This window comes from Choloepus didactylus, chromosome 20 (assembly GCF_015220235.1).
Source record: "Choloepus didactylus isolate mChoDid1 chromosome 20, mChoDid1.pri, whole genome shotgun sequence".
NCBI lineage: Eukaryota > Metazoa > Chordata > Mammalia > Pilosa > Megalonychidae > Choloepus > Choloepus didactylus.
This window is the reverse complement of record NC_051326.1, coordinates 41,491,781-41,518,428: the sequence shown is the minus strand read 5'-3', so window position 1 is coordinate 41,518,428 and position 26,648 is coordinate 41,491,781. Positions and strand designations below refer to the sequence as shown.

Genomic DNA, 26,648 nt, shown 5'->3' with positions numbered 1-26,648 from the left:
CATTTGACACAATGCTGGATGATGATAAGGGCTAATCTCTGAGAGTGGTGGGTGGGGATATTCTCCTTGCTAATAAAGAAACATAAGAAAGGAAATGCCCCTCTTCTTGTGCTTAATGTTATCATGCTACACATGATGACTCCTACCTCTGATGATGTATGAGTATGAAGACAAAAACCAAAGTGGGAAGACGGCAAAGTTGAACAAGGAACAAATCACGGTTCTTGATGGTATAGATCATGGATGAATTAACCAAATCTGCATTTTTAAAGTATAACTCAGGTAGCTAGATTGTAAACTGAAGGAATGGGTGGTATTTATAGAAATGGTGGGATTTGGAGAATGTCTGTTATGGAGTAAGAGAGAAAAAGAAAACTATTTTCTGCTTGATTGGAAGTGTGAATGTTGTTTCTATTCATTACCATATATAATATACAAAAAGGACAAAGCACATGAGAGAAGAGAGAATCCTGAACACAGTTTGGGATATATAAGCTTAGTTTACAGAGCCATGAGGATAGCCAGGTGATGATGTCTAGATAGATGGATGAATTTGGAGCTCAGTAGTGACCTAGGCTGGAGATGACCCATGCTTAACTTTCCATATCTACTCACACAAATATTTGTTCATTTTGTTGTTCTGAACTATTTACTGTTCAACAAAATGCAGAGTGAGAATTGGATTATATAGTTATATATCTCTGATTGTTATAAACCTTAATCCTGGTTGTAAAGTTCCTCTTCAAGAGGCATGATGAAAGCAGGTGAAGAGAGATGAACAATAATCAAACAGAATAGCATTTGCATTTGTCTAAAACAGTGAATTAAACTTAGTTTATAACTTTTGAGTTGACCTTAATCTCTCTTCAATGAATAAGGACTTATCCTACCAGAAATACGCTTGTGGAAATATGCATAATGGCTATGCTCAGAAAAATTGGATAATTATTCCTCAAAGTCAAAAGAGTTAGGAAAAAAGGAAAATATGTATGAGTGAGCAAAATTATCTTTTATGCTGGGTGCATAAATTAAATAAAATAAGATACTAGATAGTATGGTATATAAATTTGAGGTAAGAATATATTTTCTCTTTTCTTAGCTCTCACTTTACTGTCTCTTTGCCTCTCTTTGGAGCTAATAATCTTCCTGGTCCCATGCATCAGTACTTTTTTCAGTTAGGAGGGCTTGGCTGAGCATGCATTAGGGCTTTTCTCTTTTGGGGCCGGGCAGGGGTGGAGGGCTGGTGGTTGCATTTTGATAAAAGACCATCCATCCATCATTCATTCGACCAATAATTATCTATCCCCTATAATATATTGAAAATTTAAATCCCACATTACTGAATCCAGAATTCAGGGACTTCAGGCTTTTAGCAGGCAGAGGGGATTGTATGTTGAATGAATGAGACTTTTCAGTGACATGAAAAGCACTGAGTAGTTAGACACAGTACTTATTCATTCACTCACTCATTTGTTATACCATTTATTTATTCCTTCAACAAAAATTAATTGAGTACTTGTTATGGGTGAGGCAATGCACCAGGAATTGGGTATAAATAGGAAAGTAAGACATACAAAGCCCGCGTTCCTGGATCTGATGCTACACATAGCAGTCACTTATTTGGCAAGGCTATCCCCTTTAATAGATCACAGGGCTTGGAGCTGCAACTCTAACCGGTCAATTTGGAGAAAATGATACAGGCAGGTGATGTTAGGTCATTGGGGCTGTGAGGGATTTGGGTGACCAAACACCATTTTCTTCCTCTTATCTTAATATTTGAGGAAGTGAATATTTTGAAATGTTAAATAACTTACCCAAAGATATACTTTCTGTCTTATTCTCTTAAATTTTGGGGCACAACTGCATACATTTTCTTAGTAATTTATACCAAGGGCAGTGATTTTTTTCCTGGTACCTCAATTTTTTCTCACAGTTCAAAACCTCCCCCTTTTTAATGTGCTACAAGCCTCCTGGGGGAGTTAATCCATCTTATTCATCTCTGTGTACACAGAGTCTCACAGATTGCCTAGAAAATGGAATGTACCTCTTGTCTGGTTGCTGTCGAAGTAGAAAAGTACAGCCTTAGACTTGAAGTCAGAGACTTCATTCCTTGATCTATGACTTAAAAGCTGCCTTGTTCACTTTCCGTGACCTTGGTCACTGTCACCCAGCCCACCTCACAATCATCTCTAACCCAGACCACGAGAAGAGCCTTCTAAATGGTTTCTCTGCAGTCACTGCTTTTTCTGATTATTTTACTTTCTGGAAAGCACTGAACTTATCTTTTTAAATTCCTGTTTCTAAAACATAAGGCCAGGCAGTCTTCTCCCACAAGGAAAGTACCTCAAAGACTTCCTATCTCATTCTGAATGAAATCCATGGACAATCAGGCCCTAGGTCTGCTCCCCACCTCCCTTCTCTCCTTATTTCCTACCACTTTTCCCCCATCATTTTGCTCTAGCTACGCTAGTATCCTGACAGTTGTCACAATAAGCCCAGCATGTGGATATCCTTTGCCTGAAATTCTCTTCTCTTCATGGCCCATTTCCTCATTGTCTTCCAGTATTTGCTCAAATTTCACCTTATTGGAGAGGCCTTCTCCTGAACAAGAAATATGTACATTAAAAAATCCTATCATTTTCTATCCTCTGACCTCTATATTCTTCATCAGTCAATATGACATATCTGATTACATTCAGTCTCATCCCACCAGAATGTAAGCTTTATAAGATCAGGGGTTTTAGCTATAGACTTTGGGACTGTGAGAAAAATATAGAAGACACCCAATAAATACTTAGTGAATGAATGAGTTAATGCCCATATGAATGAATTTACTTAAAATCCCAAAACTTCAGCTTCTCCTAGGTAAAATGGGAATCATAATACCTTAAAAATAAGGCAAAATTTTTAAGCCACCAAGGAATTGTGCACAGGAAAATTCTTTGTAAAATCTAGGGTGCAAAATAGTTATTTTCACAAAGGTTTTTTGCCCCATAATTGGCAATAATCATAGACAGTTTTAAAATGTCTTAGGATTTTTATTCTATTAGATAGAAAGTTTCAAATTTCCTTAAAATTCGAGTTTTATAATCCTTTTAGTATATTCAGTATTTTTCTCCAAAGCAGACCAAGGTTCTGATTTTATTTGCAGGGAACATAGATGATATAGACACAAATTTTATCAAAATCATATCAATCTTCTTATACAAGAAATATGTTTCAATCAAGCCAAGCTCAGGTAAATGTTGAAGTAGGTGAAAATAGCTTCAGTCACCCTGCTGCTCTGCCCTTTTTATACACTATCTTATTTTAGGTTATTCTCATTTCTTTGCAAAGTATAGCCCTTCTTGTCAAGAACAATAAGTTTAAATCAAGAACAATACCAGAAAGTTTGAGCGTATTTTTTTTTAGTTTCATTGTTTTTGCAATATTAAAAGAAACAAACAATTCAAAAACAAAAAAGAAAATAGATTAAATGAAACCTAAAGAAAGAAAGAAAAAAAACTAAATTTTTAACTTTTATTACTTTCAACTAAAAACAACTATTGATACAGTTTTAGAGCTGTTTTTAAGCGTCACCTTGATCCACTTCTCCTTTAATCTTGCAATCTAAAGCGAGACCTCTCTAAGGGTGTTCTAGTTTGCTAATGCTGCGGGAATGGAAAACACCAGAAATGGATTGGCTTTTATAAAGGGGGTTTATTTGGTTACACAGTTACAGTTTTAAAGCCAAAAAGTGTCCAAGGTAATGCATCAACAATTGGGTACCTTCACTGGAGGATGGCTAATGGTGTCCAGAAAACCTCTCTTAGCTGGGAAGGCATGTGGCTGGCATCTGCTCCAGAGTTCTGTTTTCAAAATGGCTTTCTCCCAGGACGTTCCTCTCGAGGCCTCAGCTTCTCTCCAAAATGTCATTCTCAGTTGCTCTTAGGGCATTTGTCCTCTCTTAGCTTCTCTGGAGCAAAAGTCTGCTTTCAAAGGTCCTCTCCAAAATGTCTCTGTAAACTGCAGTTCCTCTCTCAGCTCATGTGCATTCTTCAAAGTGTCCCTCTTGGCTGTAGCAAGCTTGCTCCTTCTGTCTGAGCTTATATAGTGCTCTAGTAAACTAATCAAGGCCCATGCTGAATAGTTGGGGCCACATCTCCCTAGAAACTATCCAAACAGTCATCACCCACAGTTGAGTGGGTCGCCTCTCCATGGAAATACTCAAACAATTACAATCTAATCAACACTGATATGTCTGCCCACAGAAGATTAAATCAAAGATAATGGTATTTTGGGGGACATGATACATTAAACTGGCACAAAGGGTAAGAGATAGTTCTTACAATTATGAATGTGTGCAAAGTGACATAAAATAGCCTGATGCGTTTTCTTAGAAGATTAAAAATTTAAATTTATATATTTACAAAAGGGCTCTAAACCATAACTCCAGAAATAGACCTGAGAATTTTAAGGTATTCCTATTGGCCCTTGCCCCAAAGAATTTTCAAACTATTATCTTATCCTTTTTAAATTGTAGTGTGTTCAATATTAAGAATATGCTCCTAAATTTGGGTTACCCCATCTCAGAATGGTTACCAATAATTTAGCTGTATGCTGGAGCCAAGTTGTAATGAGGGTGAGAAGCTGATGGTTAATTTTCAGGAAATTTGCAAGCTGGTTGTTAAGCACAGCCTTTATTAAAGTTTACATTATACGAATATACAAATAAAACAATTACATTATATTTGAGTAATAACTACTCAAAACTCATCAATTCCTAATTATCTTACTACATTTTGCTGAGATCTGTGCTTTTGAAGTTATTTGCTTCTACTGCATCTGTCTGATAGAAATACTATATAATTGTGTATCTAGCCCATCTCTTCCCAATGCTATGTGTTATTGGCATTATGTTGGTAGCTTAAAATTGACTGTGGTGGGAATATTTAGACCATTTAAATTGGAAAATGCTATAAATCAGGCTTTTCCCCCAGAGAACTGGTTACTAAACTTCTACCAGCACACCACTGAATATGATACAATTAGAGACATCTCCCACTCATCTTTCCAGGCCCAAATCTTTTTTTAAAATTTTCATTTTTCATAAACCATTCCACTCCTAGGAGAATCAATGATTTTCCACCTTTAATTCCCATACCCCTTCTAAATATTTCTGTTATTACAACACACATGATGTTGTTATTTACCTATTTATTTACTATTTTTTAACTTTCCCTTTAGGAAGTGAGCTTCAAATAGTATGACATGTTGTAGACTTTCAATAAATATTTATTGAATTTTTATTGAATTAATTTGTATTAATTAATTAGTTAATAAAGAGAAGAGAGAGATTAAAGACATTCTTGTGATAATAAACTAATGGGATTCAGAACACTTTGTCTGGAAAGGAACATACAGAAAGAAAAAAATCATTTAATCATTTATGCCATGTATGTCTTGACCAGAATAAAGATTTCTATATGCATTTCTAGTGAATATCTACTCTCCAACCTGTCCTTCCCAATTCCATATCTCCACAATCCAGCACAATAGGTGACTTGAGAACTAGGTGAGCACTGAACAAAATAAACAAAATTTCCTCTTTAGTATAAAACAGTTATTAGTAAGAATATTGAAATGAAAACATTGGAAGAAATAGCATCATCCCTCCTTAGTCCCTGGACACAAATCAACCCTTGCCTTATGACAAGCAAGAACTTGTTTAACAATCTAGTGGATTGCAAAGCTCATAAACATTTTGCAGGGAAAAGCACTCACATTTTCAACATTTCCCTAAGAGCCCACCCTCTCAGTATGAACATACTTGATTCAGAAGTTAATTTTAACTTGAAACTATTGTTTGTTTTTTGGTAGTTTTTGTTTGTTGTTTTTTACCTCAAAGGCACTGGTAACATATATAAAGCACTTATGGTGTGAGTTATTTTTAATTTATCTCCAATTAACTACCTAGCTGTATAATATGTGTGCTGGATTTAAGCCCACAAAGATAATGGAGTTATTCTCATGAGAGTAAATGCACAAACAGCATGTACTGTAAGCACTGGTTTGGAGCCTCCATCATTAAGAATTTTCTACAAACTGACTGTTTGATAGTATTAACTGATTTTCACATTATCAAAAGCAAATTATATTATGGTCAGCTTCATTTTGTTAGCTGTGTGTAACCCAGGATAATTTATTGCAAATTGGTAATTCATCCCAACATTCATCTTCTCTGAACCTATCATATGAAAGAATATCCTATATTAAGACTAGATTAATAGAGTAACACTAGCTGAGTAGAAACCATCATTTTCTAAGCAAGTCCCTTTGAAATCAGGGATTTTTAATAGAAAATACCATCATAGTTATTATTATCATTATTATAAACAAACCAAAATTATAATTACTCAAAGTTATTGGGCAAGAATATCATGTTTCACTACTTAAAGTAATACTATTACTAAGTAAATGCTCATATCTGTCAGGCATTATGCTAAGTAATTTCAATACAGTATCTCATTTAATACTCAGAAAAATCCCAGAAGTTAGATATTATTATCCCCATTTTACAGGTAGGGAAATTTAGTCTAGAAGATTTGATTTTGCTATTATGATACAGCTAGCAGTGGCAGATAGATGAGATGAGAACCTCAGTTCTGCTGACTCCAAAGTCCTTGCCTTTCATCATAACTTTATACTTCAAAAAAAAAAAAAAAAAAAGATAACTAAGGTTTCCAAGAAGTGAAACAACTTTGAAATGAGGAAACATTAAAATTACTAGGACACTTCATACTAAGGATCATCATTTAAACAATCCAGAAAGATTCATTTTTTGTACAAAGTAAAAGAGAAAAATATTTACATCTTAGGAGATATAAATGTATGCAGTATATTATCTTTTAAAGTTATACAGGTAGGAAACATAAATGGCTAAAATCAATCAATCGGTAAACAAGGATTAAGGCAGAGGACATCATCAGCACGGCAATGTAATCAGCTACTGAAAACTTCTCTCCAGAGATCCAATGAAAAAAAGGACAATTCTGAATTGTTTGAAACTCTGGAGGAGAACATAGACTGGAGAAGTACCCTGCAGATGCCGAATTGAAGAAAGAGAAGAAATATCAGGTAGGAATCTTCTATCCTGGACCAGCTGGTCATCTCCATCCACCTCACTCAGTCTTAGGATGGGAAAGGCACAGAATCAGCAGATGGGACCCCTCCAACCAGGGTCAAAGACTACAAAATCTCACAGCATGAGACATACCCCCACGGTTTGAAGACCCAGAGAACAGGGAGAACATCTCAAGGCCCAGGTCAGTGAGGGACAAAGAGACTGAGAAAACATGGACAGACACTGTGTTTCCAGCCCTGGGTCTGAAAGCCCTTCCCCCACCACTGAGGGAAGCAGCCGCCAGTGGCTGTCTCCTTGCCTAGAGGATGGCTGGAGTACCGTGTCAGTTGAGGGAGTACTTTGCCATGGGTGGAGCCAGATTTTGGCTGGCAAAGTGAGGTCATAGGAATGCCACAGTTTCACCTCACCTATGTAGACACAGCTTGTGCTTGGAGGCAAAGCAGCTATTGGTGTCAATTAAGTTACTGAACAGTGCCATCTCCTGAACAGTCCGGAAGGTGCAAAAGAATTGAAAAACTTTTAAAGAGATGCTCCAGATCTATCTTAAGACCACAGAGCTGGCCTACATGCCCTGTACAGAAACCTGGCCCTGTTTCAGCTGAAAAATACAGAAGACCCACCATTAAAGCAGGACTCTAAGACAAATTCAGGTCTTGCTGGATGGTGGAAAGCAGAGTACCACTGGAAGCCAGCAGATTTGTATTACCACACACATTTTGAACTTGCTGGGGTGCCCAGTGTTTACCTCCCATACCTATTGCAGGCCACAGCAGCCACCTAATTTTAAGGGGAAGACTGCAGAGCAGAGCCAATCTGACACTTGGCCAGTAAGAGAAGAAAAGATAGAGATCAAAGAAACCAACAAGAAAACACAGGCAAAAGAGAGAAAACAATCTCTAGAATAAAGTAATCAAGAAAATCAGATGCCTAGACAGCAAAAAATCATGAGCTACATCAGGAAAAATGAAGATATGGCCCAGTCAAAGGAAAACACTAACACCTCAACTGAGATTCAGGACTTGAAGCAACTAATTAAAGATGTTCAAACAAATCTTCTAAATCAAATCAATGAGTTGAAAGAAAATGTAACAAAAGAGACAATGGATATAAAGAAGACACTGGACCATAAGGAAGAATTCATAAACTTGAATAAACAAATGGCAGAACTTATGGGAATGAAAGGCAAAATAGCCCAGAAGAAAAACACAATGGAGACATACAACAGCAGACTTAGAATGTCAGAAGAAAGGATCAATGAACTAGAAGACAGGACATCTGAAATCCTACACACAAAAGAACAGATAGTGAAAAGAATGGAAAAATATGAGTAGGGTCTCAGGGAACTGAATGACAACATGAAGCACATGAATATCCATGTTATAGGTGTTCCAGAAGGAAAAGAGAATGGAAAAGGGGCAGAAAGAATAATAGAGGAAATGATCAATGGAAATTTCGCAACTCTTATGACAGACATAAGATTACAAGTCCAAGGAGCACAGCATACCCCAAGCAGAATTGATTCAAATAGACCTACTCCAAGACACATAGTAATCAGATTTTCAAATGTCAAAGACAAAGAGAGAATTCTGAAAGCAGAAGAGAGAAGTAATCCATGACATACAAGTAATGCTTGATAAGACTAAGTGCAGCTCTCTCAGCAGAAACCATGGAGGTAAGAAGGCAGTGGTCTGATATATTCAAGACACTGAAAGAGAAAAACTGCCAACCAAGAATCCTATATCTGACAAAACTGTCCTTCAAAAATGAGGCGGAGTTTAAAATATTTTGAGATAAACAGACACTGAGAAAGTTTGTGAACAAGAGACCTCCTCTACAGGAAATACTAAAGGGGGAGCTACAGGCAGGTAGGAAAAGACAGGAGAGAGAGGTTTGGGGAAGAGAGTAGAAATGAAGATATCAGGAGATAGAACGAGGGTAGAGATCAGACATTTGATGTTAAAGGAATATAGAATGTTCAAGAGGACTGATTTCATAGTTCCAGAAATGAATAACACAATACTGTGTGATGGTAACACAATATTGCAAACAAAGATGACTGTGAGTATGGATAAAAGAGGAAGGTCAGGGGTATGCATGACACCAGAAGGAAAGATAAAAGATAAAAACTGGAACTGTATAATTTAGTGAAACCTAGAGTTGTCAATGATTGTGATTAAATGTACAAATATAAGAATATTTTTACATGAGGGAGAAAAATGAATGTCAACTTTGCAATGTGTTGAAAATGAGATGATATTGAGGAAAAAATATAGTCAATGCAAACCAGAGTCTGTAGTTAACAGTAACATTGTAATATGTTTTGATTAATTGTAACAAAGGCAATACATGAAAGCTAAATGTCTATAAGAGAAGGATAAAAGGGAGAGGTATGGGATTTTTGGCATTGGTATTGTTGTCTGACATTTTTATTTTATTTTATGTTATTTTTATTTTATATTTTATTTTTGTAGTCACCATTTTTTTTTCTTTTTTCTTTTTTTTCCTCTTCCCCTTTCTTTGCAGAAGAAATGGAAATGTCCTCATATACATTGTGGTGGTGAATGCATAACTATGTAATTATACTAGGAAAAGTGTTTTAAAACTTCAACTTCTGTGGGAGACCAAAGGAAGAGATGTGTATTTGGTGTAAAATCTGTGTTTTTTGTAGCACACTGTATAATTTAACTTGTATGGTCAGTTTATTCAAACATCATAATTACATGGAACTTTGAATAGGGAGTTAAATGTGGTTGGTTTGTACAGGTTAGTGTGAAGCCCTGATACATCCCAAGGGAATCTGGGCAGAGAATAAAAATGTATTTGCAAAGTCCCCTTGAGGGACTGGGGGAAAATGTGGAAATATTAAACTTCCCCACATAGGGAATTACTGATATTTTCACAAGCATTGGGGATTACCAATTTAGAAGGCTGAGCCCTTGATCTTGGGGCTTGGCCTTATGAAGCTTGTTACCACAAAGGAGAAGTTAAGCCTACTTATAATTGGGCCAAAGGGTCACCCCCAGGGAACCTCTTTTGTTGCTCAGATGTGGCCTCTCTCTCTAAGCCAATTCTGCAGGTAAACTCACTGAACTCCCCCTTATGTGGGACATAACTCCCAGAGGTGCAAATCTCTTTGGCATCATGGGACAGGACTCCCAGGGATGAACCTGGACCTGGCATTGGGGGACTGAGAAAGCCTTCTTGACCAAAAGGGGGAAGAGAAATGAAACAAAATAAAGCTTCAGCAGCTGAGAGATTTCAAATGGAGTCAAGTGGATATTCTGGAGGTTATTCTTATATGTTATATAGATATTCCTTTTTAGTTTTTAGTGTATTGGAATAGCTATAAAGAAATACCTGAAACTGTTGAACTGCAACCCAGTAGCCTTGATTCTTGAAGACAACTGCATAACTATATAGCTTACACTGTGTGATTGTGAAAACCAGTAGCTCAAACTCCCTTTATCCAGTGTATGGATAGATGGGTAGAAAAATGGGGCAAAAAGTAAATAAATAATAGGGACAGATGGGGGGATGGGATGTTTTGGGTCTTCATTTTTACTTTAATTTTTATTCTTTTTTTATGGTAATGAAAATGTTAAAAAATGAATTGTGTTGATGAATGCACAACTATATAATGGTACTGTGAACAACTGATTGTATACTTTGGATGATTGGATGATATGTGAATATATCTCAGTAAAACCAAATTAAAATATAAATAAATAAGGATTAATATTAGTCTGCCTGGGCAGATTCTTAATGCACACATATCTGGGAATTTAAGAGGATGACTTAATACCTGCCTTTCTGAAACTTGATAAATGCCCCCTCCCATAAAACACCCTTTGTTAACATCATCAGCAACAAAATATCCTCCTCCCCACTGCCTACTTTTGTTAATCAAGTGTCACTTACTCAGATTTTCAAACAGTAAATTTTCTTCTTCCTATCCTTACACCTGACAATAAAAGATTGACCACAGCCTCTTTTTATTGTAGCACGTAAACTCTTCACTGAACTCATTTGCTTATGTATTTTACTCTGATACTCCTAGGGGAAATGACAGTGTTTTAGGCATCTTTGTTTCTATAGTGTCCAGTATATATATATTTCTTGCATGTAGCACCTATAATAAATACTCAAAGATATGGGGATTTGAGGGTGAGTGATATTTTGTTTTGTTGATTTGTTTGTTTATGAACAAATGAAGACTATTAGGTAGAAAGACCAAAAATCTTGAGGAGGTGGTGTTTCACCTCATGTAAACTCATCAATATAATTAATGCTATCTCATTCTCTCTTGTGCAAGCTCTCTCTCTCAGTACATCAAGATCATTGGAAAGTAACATACCTGGGCATTTTTGTCTCAGCGCCCCTGCCTACAGTCTTTACTGTGAAATAGAATAATAGATCAACGTTTCTGCCTTAGTATCTCATTATTTATGACAAATATATACACAAGAAGTAATCACTTGATTAGCAACTATTTAAAAGAAAACATACACTTTCCAATCTATCTTAACAAGGAACAGAAGTAATACGGGTTTCATTTCTATAAAAAAAGAAGTTTTTTTCTATCAATGACTTTGAATGTTTTTTTCCCTACACGTTTATAACTATAGCACACTTTGTTTTCTTCTTTGCCTTAGCTGCACCTGAAATAGTTAATATCCTTCTCCCTGACTTTATAGTCTTTGTCCTCTTTTATCCATAACTTCACTCATTATATATTGAATAGACTTAACTCTGAATGCTTAGGTTTGATCTCTGGCCCCAAGCAGTTACCAGCTGTATGATACTGGAGCAAGTTATTTAACCAAAATGTTTGCTCCTAAAAACTAGGCATAGTAGAGCCTATGTGGTAGGACTGATATCAGGACAATAGGCGAAAATCTTTTTCCAGTTTCTGTGCTTGGCATATCACAGGCACTCAATAAATGCTAACTGTTAGACATGCACAACCATGTTTTGTTTTATATTATGTTTAAAATACATAAGCAAATGAGTTCAATGAAGAGCTTTAGGTACTACAATAAAAAGAGGCCATGGCTAATCATCTACTGTCAGGCGTGAGGATAGGAAGGAGAAAATGCGCCATTTGAAAATCTGAGTCAGTGACACTTGATAAACAATAGTGGAAAGTGAGAAGGAGAACATTTTGTTGCTGAAAAAGCTTTTGTATTTTGGAAGCACATAATATATACTAACCGTATGTATGTATTCTCAGACCAATCAAATCACAACTTAGGTAGGGAATCTGCTTCCTGAGTAAATTGACCTCAGGTTATCGGTTGCGGGAACACTCATGCACTTTGTTGATATAATGATATATCTTCAGGGTGCATGTGCCTTTATATCAACCATTAGATAACCAAAATAGGTACATAAATGTCAAACAAATAGACATAATAAAACTTCTTTTTAAAAGAATAAGATTAATAATGGTCAGTGGCAATGGTAGCACAATATTGTGAATGTAATTAACACCACTGACTTGTATATTTCAATGTAGTTAAAATGGGGAATGTTATGTTGTCTATAATATCAAAATAAAATTTTTTAACAAGTGTAAGATTAATAATGAGCATCTAATATTTCTATCCCAGAGAAGCTATGGTTTAAACTAATTATCCATGTAAAAAAAAAAAAAGACAATTATCATTGACTGTTTGAAAGTAATTCTTGAAGAGATATGCAATTTTATATATCTCCCATAAAAGAAAACGTATCCAGTCCAAGGCTATCGCAAAGGTAAAAAAACACACCCATGACCTTGAAATATGCATTTTTATTAAAGTGCTATGATGGTTGAGTGCACTGACCAGAGCACCGGTGAAGACACAGTAGAAGGTACCATAAGACAATACCTCGGAGTCACCAGGGTGATCAGTCTTGGGGAAACAGCACACAGAAGGGTTTGGGTATGTCACAGATTAAAGTAAGCATGAGATTTATTGGCCACTTCTGCTTAGAACCACTCTTGTGAGCAGAACTTCCAGCTGTTTGCACAAAAGTAATTCTAACAGTTAGAACTATTTTGGCCAGCACTGGAAAAATTCACTATTTTATTCTGGAAGTCTGCCTTTAAGAAAAAGTACTGAAATATAAATGTGTAAAACTGAAATAAGAACTTCGATTCAGAACATCAATACAGTTGTAAAATTGAAATAAAACTATGCAGTACATTTACGTATATTTTTAAACTAGTGGATTATATAAAATTCAATATTTCAATTAAATTGTCCAATGCAGAACAACCTGGCTCTCTCCATTCCCTCTTTTTCTTCCATCATCAAATATTTTCCCCCAAATAACCCTATTGATCAGGCTTAAGCAGAGGGAAATGCACTTGAGAAACATAAAAGTTGGTTTAATATACTAAATAACAATCTTCTTTGGGTTTACATCTATCTTCAAAGTGTCCTGCAAATAGTTAATGAAGGTTATCCCTGGTACTAGCTTATGGACCCAGAAGAGGATGGATCAGCAAAGACAGAGTAATTTCATTTTGTTCTTTTACTATTCTTTCAGAAAATCACAAGTGAGCTGTTTATTTTGGGCACCACGTTGTTACCACTTCTTTTCTAAAGCAATTACACATAATGGTGTGAAACGATTTGCCTAAAGGGAATTCAAAATTATAACACCACCATTTCTTTAGCAGCACTCATTTGTACTTGTCAGCATTCTTTTAAATTGGAGGACACTTTAACACTCTGTTGTAAGATTCTTTCAAGTTGAAAGAAAAATCAAATAATTTTTAAAGTATTTTTTGAATATCACTTCTGTGCCAAGTCTTCTGCTGAAAACATTTGCATACCATTTTAATTTAACACCTACAATTATCTTGTTAGGTTGTCATTCCTTTTCCACATGAGGACACTGAGACACAGGAAATTCAATGAATAACCAAAGACCCTACAACACTGAGTTTGCATCAAACCCAGGTCTTCTGACTTCAAATTTAATTATTTTTTTTCAGTTAAACCATACACACTTTGCCAATAATTTTAAGATGTAAAAGATATTTATGAATTTTTAAGTTAGCAGTTTGCTTATTTTTATTCCACAGTATTTATTGATTTAAAAGCATTGCAGTCCTTTAATACCACTAAAGTGGATCCTTAAACATGGCTAGAATGGGAAATTTTGTGTGTGTGTATATATATATAAAACTACAATAATAATTTTCTAAAAAGTGACCATTTTAGATTACTACATTTTAGCAAATTAGGAAAAATATAAAGTTTTTGTTTCATGTGAGCTAAAAGCATGCCCTAAACTCATGAGGATCCATTCAAATTAACAGGTTAACATCAAATTTATAAAGTTTTCTATTTGATTTTTTATTGATTCTTTCTAAATGTGGTTTCTTCTAACTTTAAAAATACATTTTTTTTTATCTGAATGACTTTATTACTCAACATTACTATTTAGATCTAGATTTTGGAATTTATCTTTGCTTGTCAAATTATGTATATACATTTTATCATCATTACACACCACTTAAAAATAAATTGTGAATAGAAAATATATTGAGACAAATGAAAATGAAAACAAAATATACCAAAATTTATGGGATGTAGCAAAAGCAGTGTTTAGAGGGAAATGTACAGCCATAAATGCTCTAAAAAGAAGGAAGATCACAAATCAGTAACTTAACATCACACATGGAGGAACTGGAAAAAGAAGAGCAAACTAAACTCAAAGTGGGCAGAAGGAAAGAAATAATAAAGATTACAGTAGGGTTAAATGAAATAAAGAATAGAAAAACAACAGAGAGAATCAACAAAACAAAAAATTAGTTCTTTGAAAGACCAATAAGTTTGACAAATATTTAGCTAGACTGACAAATAAAAAAGGGAAGATACAAATAACTAAAATCAGAAATGAAAAGGTGTCAATACAACTGTCCCGAAAGAAATAAAAAGGATTATGAAAGTGTGATGGTTAATTTCATGTGTAGGTTATGGTTTCCAGTTGTTTGATCAAACAAGCACTGCTTGATTGTTGCTGCCAAGGTATTTCATAGACACATTAGCACTTATAGTCAGTTGATTGCATCTACCACTGATTGTATCTGCAGTCAACAAGGAGATTGCCATTAGCAATAAGGAGAGCTTCCTCATCTAGTCAGTTAGAGATCAAAAAGCAGAACTGAGGATTTCAGAAGTCAAAAAGAATTTCTGCCACTTCTTCAGCTAGCAAGCTTCTCCTGGGGAATACCATTTCACCTTCATCAGAGTTTCCAACTTCTGATCTGCTCTACAGAGTTTGGATCACACCAGATTTCAGAATCATACTTTTTGAAGTTTCCAGCTTGCATCCTGCCATAGGGAATTCAGACTTGTGAATCCCTACAGTCATAAGCCAATTCCTATAAAAAATGTATCCCTCTATATAATGGATAATAGATAGATTATAGATAGATACATACACACACACACACACACACACACACACATATACTGTTAGTTCTGTTTCTCTGGATAATCCTGAGTGAAATAATATACTAGATAACTTACATAAAATTGACAAATTCCTAGAAACATATAATTTATACAAATTCAATCAAGAAGAAATGTAATACCTCAAATGACCAATAATAAGTAAAGAGATTGAATCAGTAACATCCCAATAAAGAAACGTACAGGGCCAGATAGTTTCACAGATGAATTTTACCAAACATTCAAAAAAGAATTAATACCAATCCTGCTCAAATTCTTCCAAAAGAATTGAAGATGAAGGAATACTTTGAAGGAATACTTCTCAATTCATGCTATGAGGACAGCATCACCCTAATGTCAAAGCCAGATAAAGATACCACAAGAAAAGAAAATTACAGATCAATTCTCCTTATTAATGTAGATTTAAAAATCCTCAGTAAAACATTTGCAAATCAAATCCAACATCACATTAAAACATAATGCACCACAACCAAGTGATATTTCTCCCAGGAATATAAGGGTGGGTCAACATAAGAAAATCAACTAATAATGGAATACATCAAATTAATAGAAAAAAGAAAAATGTTAATTGACACAGAAAAGGAATTTGACAAAATCCAGCACCTCTTTTTGATTAGGAAAAAAAAAAAAAAAAGGACACAGAAAACTAGCAATATAATGAAACTTCCCCAACATGATAAAGGGCACATGTAAAATACCCACAGCTAACATTATACTTAATGGTGAAAGAATAAATGCTCTCCCCTTATAATTAGGAACAATAAAACAAAGTCCTCTTTAACCACTGCTATTCAACATTGTACCTGAAGTGTTAGCCTAAGCAATTAAGCAAATAAAATAAATAAGACAGGAGGAAGTAAAACTTTCCCTTTTTGTAGATGACATGATCCTAAATATAGAATATCCCAAAGAATCTACAAGAAAGTTATTATAGCTAAAAAATGAATTCAGCGAAGTAGCAGAGTACAAGATCAACTCCCCAAAATCCATGCTGTCTCCATACACCAGCAATGATCAATCAAAAAAAGAAAATCAAGAAAACAATTGCATTTGAATAATAACTAAAAGAATCAAATATCTAGGATTAAATTTAACCAAAGATTTAAAGAACTTATACACAGAAAACTGCAAAACATTGTTGAAAGAAATAAAAAATGACAAATAAAGGAAAGACATTACATATTCATGAAATGGAAGATTAAATATTGTTAAGATGTCTGTGGTGGTTTAAAGCTGTAAGTACCACAGAAAAAAACATGTTCTTAAACCTAATTCATTCCTGTGGATGTGAACCCATTGTAAATAGGATCTTCAGATGAGGTTACTTCAGATAAGGTGGCCCAACTCAATCAGGATTGATCTTAATCCTATTACTTGAGTTCTTTATGAGCAGAATAAAATTTAGACACAGAAAGAGAAAGCCACAAGAAGCAATAAGTTGAACATCAATGAAAACTGGAAGAGAAGGGAGAGATCAGGAGACACCACCATGTGACTTGCCATGTGAGAAGCTAAACACCAAGGATTGCTGGAAGTCAGCCCCAGAACATCACAGTCTTCAGGGAGAAAGCTTTGCCTTTGTGGCACCTTGATTCAGACTTTTTTCCAGCCTCAAACTGTGAGTGAATAATTTCTGTTGTTTTAACTGACCCACTTTGTGGTATTTGCTTGATCATCCCATGAAACTAAAACTTTAATCTATGTTACCCAAAGCTATTTATAGATTCAATGCACTCCCAATCAAAATTCCAACAGCCTTCTTCAGAGAAATGGAAAAGCCAAATATCCAATTCATAAGGAAGCACAGCAGCTCTGAATAGTCAAAAACATCTTGAAAAAGAAGAACAAAGTTGGAGGACACACACTTAACAGATTTCCAAATTTATTACCAAGTTAGAGTAATCAAAACAGTGTGATGTACTGGCACAAGGACAGACATATAGACTGATAGAATAGAAGTGAGATTTCATAACTAAACACCCATACCAATGGTCAGTTGATTTTTTTTGGATGATACTTTATTTAGTCATTTTTGTTTACAATTAAACTCTCAAAATTCACAATTAACACCCTTGCCAGTAAGCTTCTTATGTGCATATGAGAAAGTTTCAACCTTCTACTTTGTTCTACTCTGCTTTGTTCAAATGAACCTAAGCTGGCTACAATACAGTTTTTTGGATTCTCTTGCCCACAGTTTTACTCAGGATGACCAAATTTTCCAAGATTGCATCATGTACAGCTATCAAAGCACGGCTTCTGGGATGCTTTTGCTTATTTTTTGTATAGCTTTTTCAAGTTGGCTTTCTCACATTAGCCTAGGTAGAATTTGCCTCTGACAAGTAAAGACAATATGCTTTCTGCTGAACTTTTCTGCTCTTCATGTACACCATCAACTTCAGTTTTCTTAGCTGTTGTTATATTCAGCTCCCTTAATTGAGCCTTTGGGCCAGATTTCATCCACAGCTCAACAAAGGCCCAAGAAAGGCCAGACTGGAATTCATCTGGCTTTTCACCATTGGGCTTCACAATCCTTATGCATGAACTGAATAGGGACTTTTGCTTGCTGAGCACCAGCCTAGGAAGAGTGCCAATTGATTTTTGACAATGGTGCCAAGTCCATTCACAGGGGAAAGAATAGACTCTTCAACAAATGCAAAACTGGATATTCACATGCCAGAGAACGAAAGTGGACTCCTTCCTCATACCATATATAAAATTAACTCAAAATGGGTCAAAGACTTAAATATATTTATAAAAATAATAAAATTCCTAGAAGAAAACCTAGGGGAATATTTTCAGGATCTTGTATTAGGCAATAGATTTTTAAATTTTACACCAAAAGCAGAAGCAACAAAAGAAAAATAATGGACCTGATCAAAATTTAAAACTTTTTTCATATAAAGGACCATATCAAGAAAGTGAAAAGACAACATACAGATTCATAGAAAAATTCTTGGAAACCTGATGGGGTTTAATATCCAAAATATATAAAGAACTCCTACAATTCAATAACAAAAAGACAAGCAACCCAATTAAAATTTGGGTCAAGGGCTCAAATAAAAATTTCTCCCAAGAAGATATGCTAACGGCCTCCTTGAAGAGAAGCTTAACATCATTAGCTATTAGGAACTGCAAATCAAATCCACAGTATAATAGCATTTCATATACACTATAATTGCTATTATTTAAAAAACAGAAAATAAAAAGTTTTGGTGAGGAAGCAGAAATAGGAACCCTTGTACATTGTTGTAGGGAATGTGAAATGGTACAGCTGCTGTGAAAAAACTTTGATATTTCCTCAGATAGATAAGTATAGAATTACCATATGATCAAGCTATCCCATTTCTAGGTATATACCTCAAATAATTCAAAGCAGGACTCAGATAGATATCAATGTTCCTAGCAGCATTATTCACAATAGCCAAAAGGGGGAGGCAACCCAAGTGGATGAAGATAAACAAAATATGGTATATATGTATAATGGAATATATTTAGCTGTAAGAACAAATGGAGTTCTGATACATACTGTAACATGGATGAACTCTGAAGACATCATGTTGAATGAAATAAGCTAGACACAAAAGGACAAATATTGTATGATGCCACTTACATAAATAATTAGAATACAATAATTCATAGGGTCATAAATTAGAATATCTGCTACCAGGAGCAGGGGTGTGGATGGGAAATGGGAAGTTACTGCTTAATTGGTGCAGAGTTTCTGTTAAAGGTGATGGGAAAGTTTTGGCAATGGAATGGTGGTAATAGTAACACAATATTGTGAACGCAATTAACATCACTGAATTGTATATTAGAAAGTGGATAAAACCAGAAATGTTATTTTGTATATGTGTAATCAAAAGAAATATTTTTTAAAAATTGCACTGTACTGTTGCTGTTTCAGATGATTCTATAAGAGGTCAAATGGAATCATAACACTACTGCATTTAGGAAAATTCATCCTCATTTTGAAGGCTACAGATTAGATTCTAAACTGGCCTTAGTTTCCAACTTGTCCGTCATTTACTGTTTCTATTTATTTTATTGCAGCTCTAGATTTTCTATTTGAAATCTGCAGCAATGTGGAGAACTTGGCCAAAGTTTACCGTTAACTATGTCTGAAATAATGTGTGTTAAGCAAGGTAATTTTAGAACCAATATTTCTAGAGTCAGATGAACTCTACTTTAAAGGATCAAAATTATCCCAGCCCACTTTTTAAAGAAAAAAATAAGAGAAGTTCATTATAAATCATGTTTCTGTTTTCATCGTAGGAGATGTGTTGGTAGATTTTGGATCAGTATTTTGTTATTGTTTCAGAGACATATAAATCAACTTTAAAAATCTGATCTCTTGATGTAGAAGTAAAGTCTTTGATATTTTATAACCAAAAAAGTGGCTACAAAATAAAGTTGCCTCAGGACTAATTGTACCCACAATGATTCAGCAGTCTAACTGTCCTTTCCACTGTACAAATTCATTGAATCTTTATTCTACATCAGTAAATTATCATTGGAAGCAAAGCTTGAGAACATTTCTGTAAAATCAGAGTGTGGTTCATGCATTTGAGTACTTGGTTTCATGGATCAATGTCAGTTTTGGAAAACTCTCTAGTAAAGGCACTGTCAAAAATGGATGAACTTTTGAAGACATCATGCTGAATGAATAAGTCAGATACAAGAGGACAAATATCCTATGGTTTCACTTACATGAAATACCTAGAATAAGCAGAAAGTAGGTTATAAATTACCTGGAGTTGGGGAGGTGGAATGTAAAGGTATTATTTGATGAGTAAAGAGTTTCTGTTTGGGGTGATGAAAAAGTTTTGGTACTAGACGGTGGTATTGATAGCACAATATTGCAAATATAATTAATAGCAGTAATTCAAACACATGAAAGTGGTGATGATGGGAAATTTGATGTTGTCTATATGTTGCTACAATAAACATCTTTTAAAATGATTTGTCATTAATAGGCACCAGTGTGACTTTAGGGAAGTCTAAGCTTGCTTTCACTTTTATAAAATAGGGAGGTGTGGCTTCATGAGTCTTAAGACTTGCTTCTGCCTTAATTCTTTGTATTTGGTGGTCTAGCAAGAAATTTCTGGAGAGTCATTTACATATTCAAGTAGCAGAAGTTCACTCAAATGTACAAGGGCATGAGGAAGGGTGTGATTACTGAAGAGAGGGATGAGGTGTGTAGAGAATTACATTGGGGACATTAGAGTATCTAGTGCAAGACATCCAATGCAGCAGCCAATAAAATACAGTGTCCTATACAAATTTAAAACCATAAATATGTATGTGCCTTCAGCATGCTTCTCCTCTTGAATGCACCTCCGTGCATTTGTGGCACTGTATAGTCAGAGGACTTTATATCCCGATTTGCCCAGGATAGCCTACTTTAGACCTGTTGCCATTATACTACCTTAGCATGTGTCCCAGATCAAAAAAAGAAAAAGAAAAAAATCTCATATTGGACAGTAAATTATATGGTTATCCTCTGTATAGTGGATAAAAAAGCTAGGTACCACCTGTTCACAAGTTGGGTAGGATATCAGCAGATAAGTGCAGAAGGCAGGCCCTGTTTCTTTTCTGTTACAGTATACAGTGAATGGAGAACCATAACTAAAAGAAAATTTAACTATGTTTCTTAGTGTGCCAGGGCTGCTCTAATAAAGCACCACAGACTAGTTGGCTTAATTAGCAGAGATCTATTGTCTCAGTTTGAGAGGCTAGATGTCCCAAACAAAACTGTTTTAGTTCCCTGGCTGCTAAAACAAATACCATACAATGGGTTGGCTTAGCAGGAATTTATTGGCTCATGGTTACAGAGACTAGAATTCTTCCTCCAGGGGTCAGTATCTTCTGGCTGGCTAGCAATCCTTGGGGTTCCTTGGCTTTTCCTTCACTCGGCAATGTACATAGTGCCATCTTTTCCTTTGTCTTCTGGGTTCCGTTGACCTCCTGCTCTGACTGCTCCCAGTGGCTTCTCTTTCTCTCTGAATTTCATTCTGTTTATAAAAGAGTCTAGTCATTCAGATTAAAGGCCAAACTGATTCAGTTAGGCCACACCTTAACTGAGTTAACATCTTTAAGAGACCTTATTTACAATGAGTCCACAACTACAGAACCAGGGATTGGGACCTGAGCATGTGTTTTGTGGGGAAGATGATTCAATCCCCAACACAAGGTTTTGGCAGTATCATGCTTTTCCTGAAGTCTGTAGATTTTCAGTGGTAGCTTGTCTCCAATCCATAACTCCATCTCTGCCTCATGGTCATCTCTCTCCCCGTTGGTCTCCCCCTGACTCTGTCCAAATTTCCTCTTTGTAAGGACTCCATACATACTGGATTAAAGCCTGCCCTGATTCAGTTTGGTCTCACCTTAAGTAATAGCATCCTCAGAGATCCTATTTACAAATGGGTTCTCACCCACAGGTCCTGGCATGGAGACTTGAACATGTCTTTAGGGGTGGGGGTGGGGGGCATGATTCAATCTATAACACTCTGTAGTTCTAATTAAAGGATATGAAGCATGATTTTAGAATTAAGTATGAAAGGTGAGCCATTATTGAGAAAGCTATAAAAAATTAGATTCATTTACAATAAGCAACTCTCTCAGTTTTTATTTTCTCTGCTTTTCTTCCACAGTTTTTTCTCTCTGTAACTGCAATTTTTCTTCCAGTTTAAATAAACAGTCTCCTAGGTATGACTTAAGATTTCAGACTGTAGAAACAAGCACTATTTACCTGCTAGCTTGCTCTGAAAACCACACACAGGGGCCGGTGGTTCCCTAAGCCCTGTCACTCTAATTAATGGCTGATGGCCTTTGGAAACACAGCTATCTTGAAGACAGCGGGGTGTTGAGTAATGGCAAAGTCCAGCCTGTGAAAACACTTGATCTTTGCAACACTTAAGTCTCTCAAGAGAGAAACAGATAGTGTTGCTTTAGCACCCCTGATCCAACTGGTTCGCCACCCAATCAGGATGCGAATCCATTTGCATTGCCATGGTGATGGGAGAGCAGCTCTGAGCTCTGAGTAAATTCCCTTCGCTACCTTCTACTGATCCTGTTCTTCATTTTCTGTCAATTCCCTTTGCTTATCTGAATTTTAAGCCTCCTCCCTTTTAATCTGTACATTGTTAGTATCACTCACGTGAATTTCCCTGCTCACAGAATCTATTTCTTTTTTATTATAACAGAGTTCATTACACCTGATCCATTTAAAACCTAATCTCTTTCTCTATTTTGAAGTAATTGTAGTATTTTATATTTATATACAATGGTTCCAGGCATGAATTAGATGCTCAATGTATATCTGTTGCATGACTAAATGAATGAACACAATAGTATAATTTTATCCAAAATTATAGGAATTGTCTTTTTTATTTTTGAAATGGGATTACAATAGAAGTATAAGCACCTACTTTAAAGGTGTTAATTATTAAAATACTTTTATATAAATGCAGGTGGAAAGTTTAATTATCCAATGATATTTATAAAGAATGAATGGGAGGTGCTTTGCATTCAAATATTGGACTCTGGCTCTGTCATCTTCTAACTAAGTGAACATGGGCAAATGACCCAAACTTTAGGAACCTCAATTTCCTTATTTGTAAAATGAGGATAATACTTTCCGCTCAGCAGGATTGTAAAATGTAAGCTTTATAATATATATAAAACTTTATGTTCATGTGCTTAATAAACACACACACATATCAGATAATTACATACACATGTATATATATGTAGATGTATAAACACACCCACCCACCCACACACACACATTTACAAGTGGAATAAAGTGATGTCTTAGATTTGCTTTAAAATACTCCAGGAAAGAGTATTTTAAAGGGGGGTAGGGTAGGTGGATAGATGAAAAAAGAATGACAAAATGTTTATAATTTTTGATGCCAAGTAACTGGGTACATGGAGGTTCTTTGCACTACTCTCTCTTTGCAGAGTAGTAGGTGTAGGTGGATAGATGAAAAAAGAATGGCAAAATGTTTACAATTTTTGATGCCAAGTAACTGGGTACATGGAGGTTCTTTGTACTACTCTCTCTTTGCATTTAAAATTCTCTACAAGAACGAGATTAAAATTAAATACATATATGAACAAAATATTTAATAATTTTAAAAAGTATTGTCTCAGTTTGGATTGTGAATTATGCACTATCTGCTCCTTTTACATGATGCATTCTAAGGTCCATCTTAATAAAAATATGATCAACAGAATCATACTCAGCCCCATCAATAAAATGAGAAAGCAACAGCAATCAAACAATTGCATGTTTTGGTTTAAGTTATGAGACCAGGAAAGACATGAGAAATAAGTCACCACTTTTAGGGAGCTGAAGACCATTTCCTCCACACTTCACCTTCTTACTCATCCACGTGTACCATTAAGTCAATCATTTAATTCTCAGCTCAGTACTAGAAGGTTGTCAGTAACAATTTGTTAAGCCACCTCAGGATCATCTAGTTAAATCTTGTATACCCCTTCCCAGATTTTCAATAGCTTATGCCTTCTAAAATGTCATAGCCCCCTTTAGATAATGTTTGAGGAAAAACAAATGTTGTGGCACTTAAAATCAGTTATGGATAGATGTAGAGAGATTTTTGAAGATTGCCAAGTATTTTGTTCTCACTTCATTTACACCATTTCAATTTTTTACTACTAAGGGACTAGACATTTCCATTGATTACTTCTTTGATATCCAGCAAAAAGAAGTTCAACTAATTTTTAGTTTCTTAAATAGCTAATATTTAGAGTGCCCTTTCAATGTGCCAGGGCTTGTTCTAAACACCTTCTTGCATGAATTATTTCCTTTAATCTTCACATCAGCCCTATAAGGTAAGTAATATTGTTCTTGCCATTTGAGAAAGGGACAAGGAAATAACAAACAAAGCAGAGGCCCAGAGGCATGAAGCAACTTTGTCAAGGTCACCATCTTTTTGGTGGAGGCACCAGGATTCCAACCCAGTCTGCCTGAAGACAGCAAGAGCTCCAAAAGAGATATTTTGCCCAACATTTCACATGGACAGTGGTTAAAATTAAAAAAAAAAAAAAAATCAAGTTGCAAATAATCAAAGTAAGTAATTAAGTAATAAGGGGTTATAAAATGTCACCTGTAAGTGTTGACCCACTATGCATAATACTCTAACACGTTGGAGGCAATACTAAATAGATCCTTTCTTTAGCAAACACAAATGAATAATAGGCTTCATCAAAACATAAGATCTAAAATTTGCTAGCCTTGGATAAGATATTTGAAAGCACTTTCTACTGCTTATGGGTAAACCCTTACAATTCCATTCAGTGGGTTTCAACTAGAGTGTCACAGAGCACTTGATGTCTGGGTTACTTGGGGTATGCATTCCAAAGAGATTGTTAATAACAACACATGCTTAAATTAATCAATATGTCTAAATATTTTTATATTAACCAGATTCAATTTAGGTTATCCTATAATAACACCACTTACAATCTCAAAATACACTTTAACTTGCCTGGTTTTTACTTAAGAGATGAATGGAGTTGTTGGAAGCCTGATTGAGAATTATATACAGCCTGAAGCTAATTTTATTTTTGCCACAGCTTGTACCAAGCAACCTTTAAATTGCTTTCTTTGTTGTTATGAGATGCAATTCAGTTTCTTAAAACAAGTGGAGTAGCCATATTTTCCTTTTATAAGCTAGCAAATTTTGAAGTCATTGAGCAGGTGATTTAATTACTCAAATGCATTAATTTTGTTAATGAATATAACATTCAAACAAAATAAAAGTGTGCCATATTATTTAACTTATTTAGTTTGGGGGTGGTGGCAAGGAGGATGCTGGGGGCACCTCTGTAGCTTCCCTTCTGTTCCATACATGCAAACATCACCTATCAAATCTGTCTCAGTGGAGTCAAGGAGTCAAGGTTGAACACTGCTGGTGTGTGGCATAGTTTAGAATTTCCCTTTGAATATAAGGCATTAAAAGTTGATATTGCAAAGTAAAATGTTCATTACCTACACGAATGAAATTGAAAGTAAAACCTCTATTATATTTACATTTAACTATAATCAGTCTTCCACACTTTGGTTTCTGTTCCAAAAAAATAAATAATAGTCATGGATAATTTTATGAAGTGCCTGTGTCAGGCATGGGGCTAACTATTCTATAGCTACTATATTTAATGATTAAACTACCTGTGCCGGTTTGAATGTATTATGTCTCCCCAAACACCATTATCTTTGATGTAATCTTGTGTGGGCAGTCCTATCAGTGTTAATTAGATTGTAATTCTTTGAGTGTTTCCATGGAGATGCGCCCCACCCAACTATGGGTGACGACTCTGATTTGATAATTTCCATGGAGATGTTGGGTCAGAATTAAATTACTGGTGCACTATGTAAGATCAGACTGAAGGAGCAAGCTGCTACAGCCAAGAGGGACACTTTGAAGAAAGCACAGGAGCTGCAGATGAGAGACAGTTTGAAGACGGCCATTGAAAGCAGACTCTTGCTCTGGAGAAGATGAGAGAGGACAAATATCCCAAGTGCAACTAAGAGTGACATTTTTGAGGAACTGCAGCCTAGAGAGGAATGTCCTGGGAGAAAGCCATTTTGAAACCAGAACTTTGGAGCAGACGCCAGCCACCTGCCTTCCCAGCTAACAGAGGTTTTCCGGACACCATTGGCCATCCTCCAGTGAAGGTACCCGATTGCTGATGTGTTACCTTGGACACTTTATGGCCTTAAGACTGTAACTGTGTAACCAAATAAACCCCCTTTTATAAAAGCTAATCCATCTCTGGTGTTTTGCATTCTGGCAGCATTAGCAAACTAGAACACTACCCTATAAAGTAGATATTATTATCACCATTTTACCAACTGGTAAATTGAGGCCCAATATTTTATTTGTTAACAATACTTCTTGGTTTAAAAAAGACATAAGGTGATGGCAATAATTTAAAAAAAATGCACAGAGTATGTAACTTGAATATTGTCATAACAAATTAGAATCTATAACATATATATCTGCTCTGACTCAGGCACTAGTGAACAA

The 26,648-nt window shown here is 35.4% G+C and overlaps 1 protein-coding gene and 1 pseudogene across 3 annotated transcripts in view; both read right to left on the bottom strand.

Moving 5' to 3' along the window:
* CSMD1 (CUB and Sushi multiple domains 1) overlaps positions 1-26,648 on the bottom strand; it is a 2,222,584-nt gene that overhangs the window by 839,171 nt on the left and 1,356,765 nt on the right. The gene's annotated exons all lie outside the window — the stretch shown is intronic.
* LOC119516965 lies at positions 17,645-21,939 on the bottom strand (annotated as a pseudogene).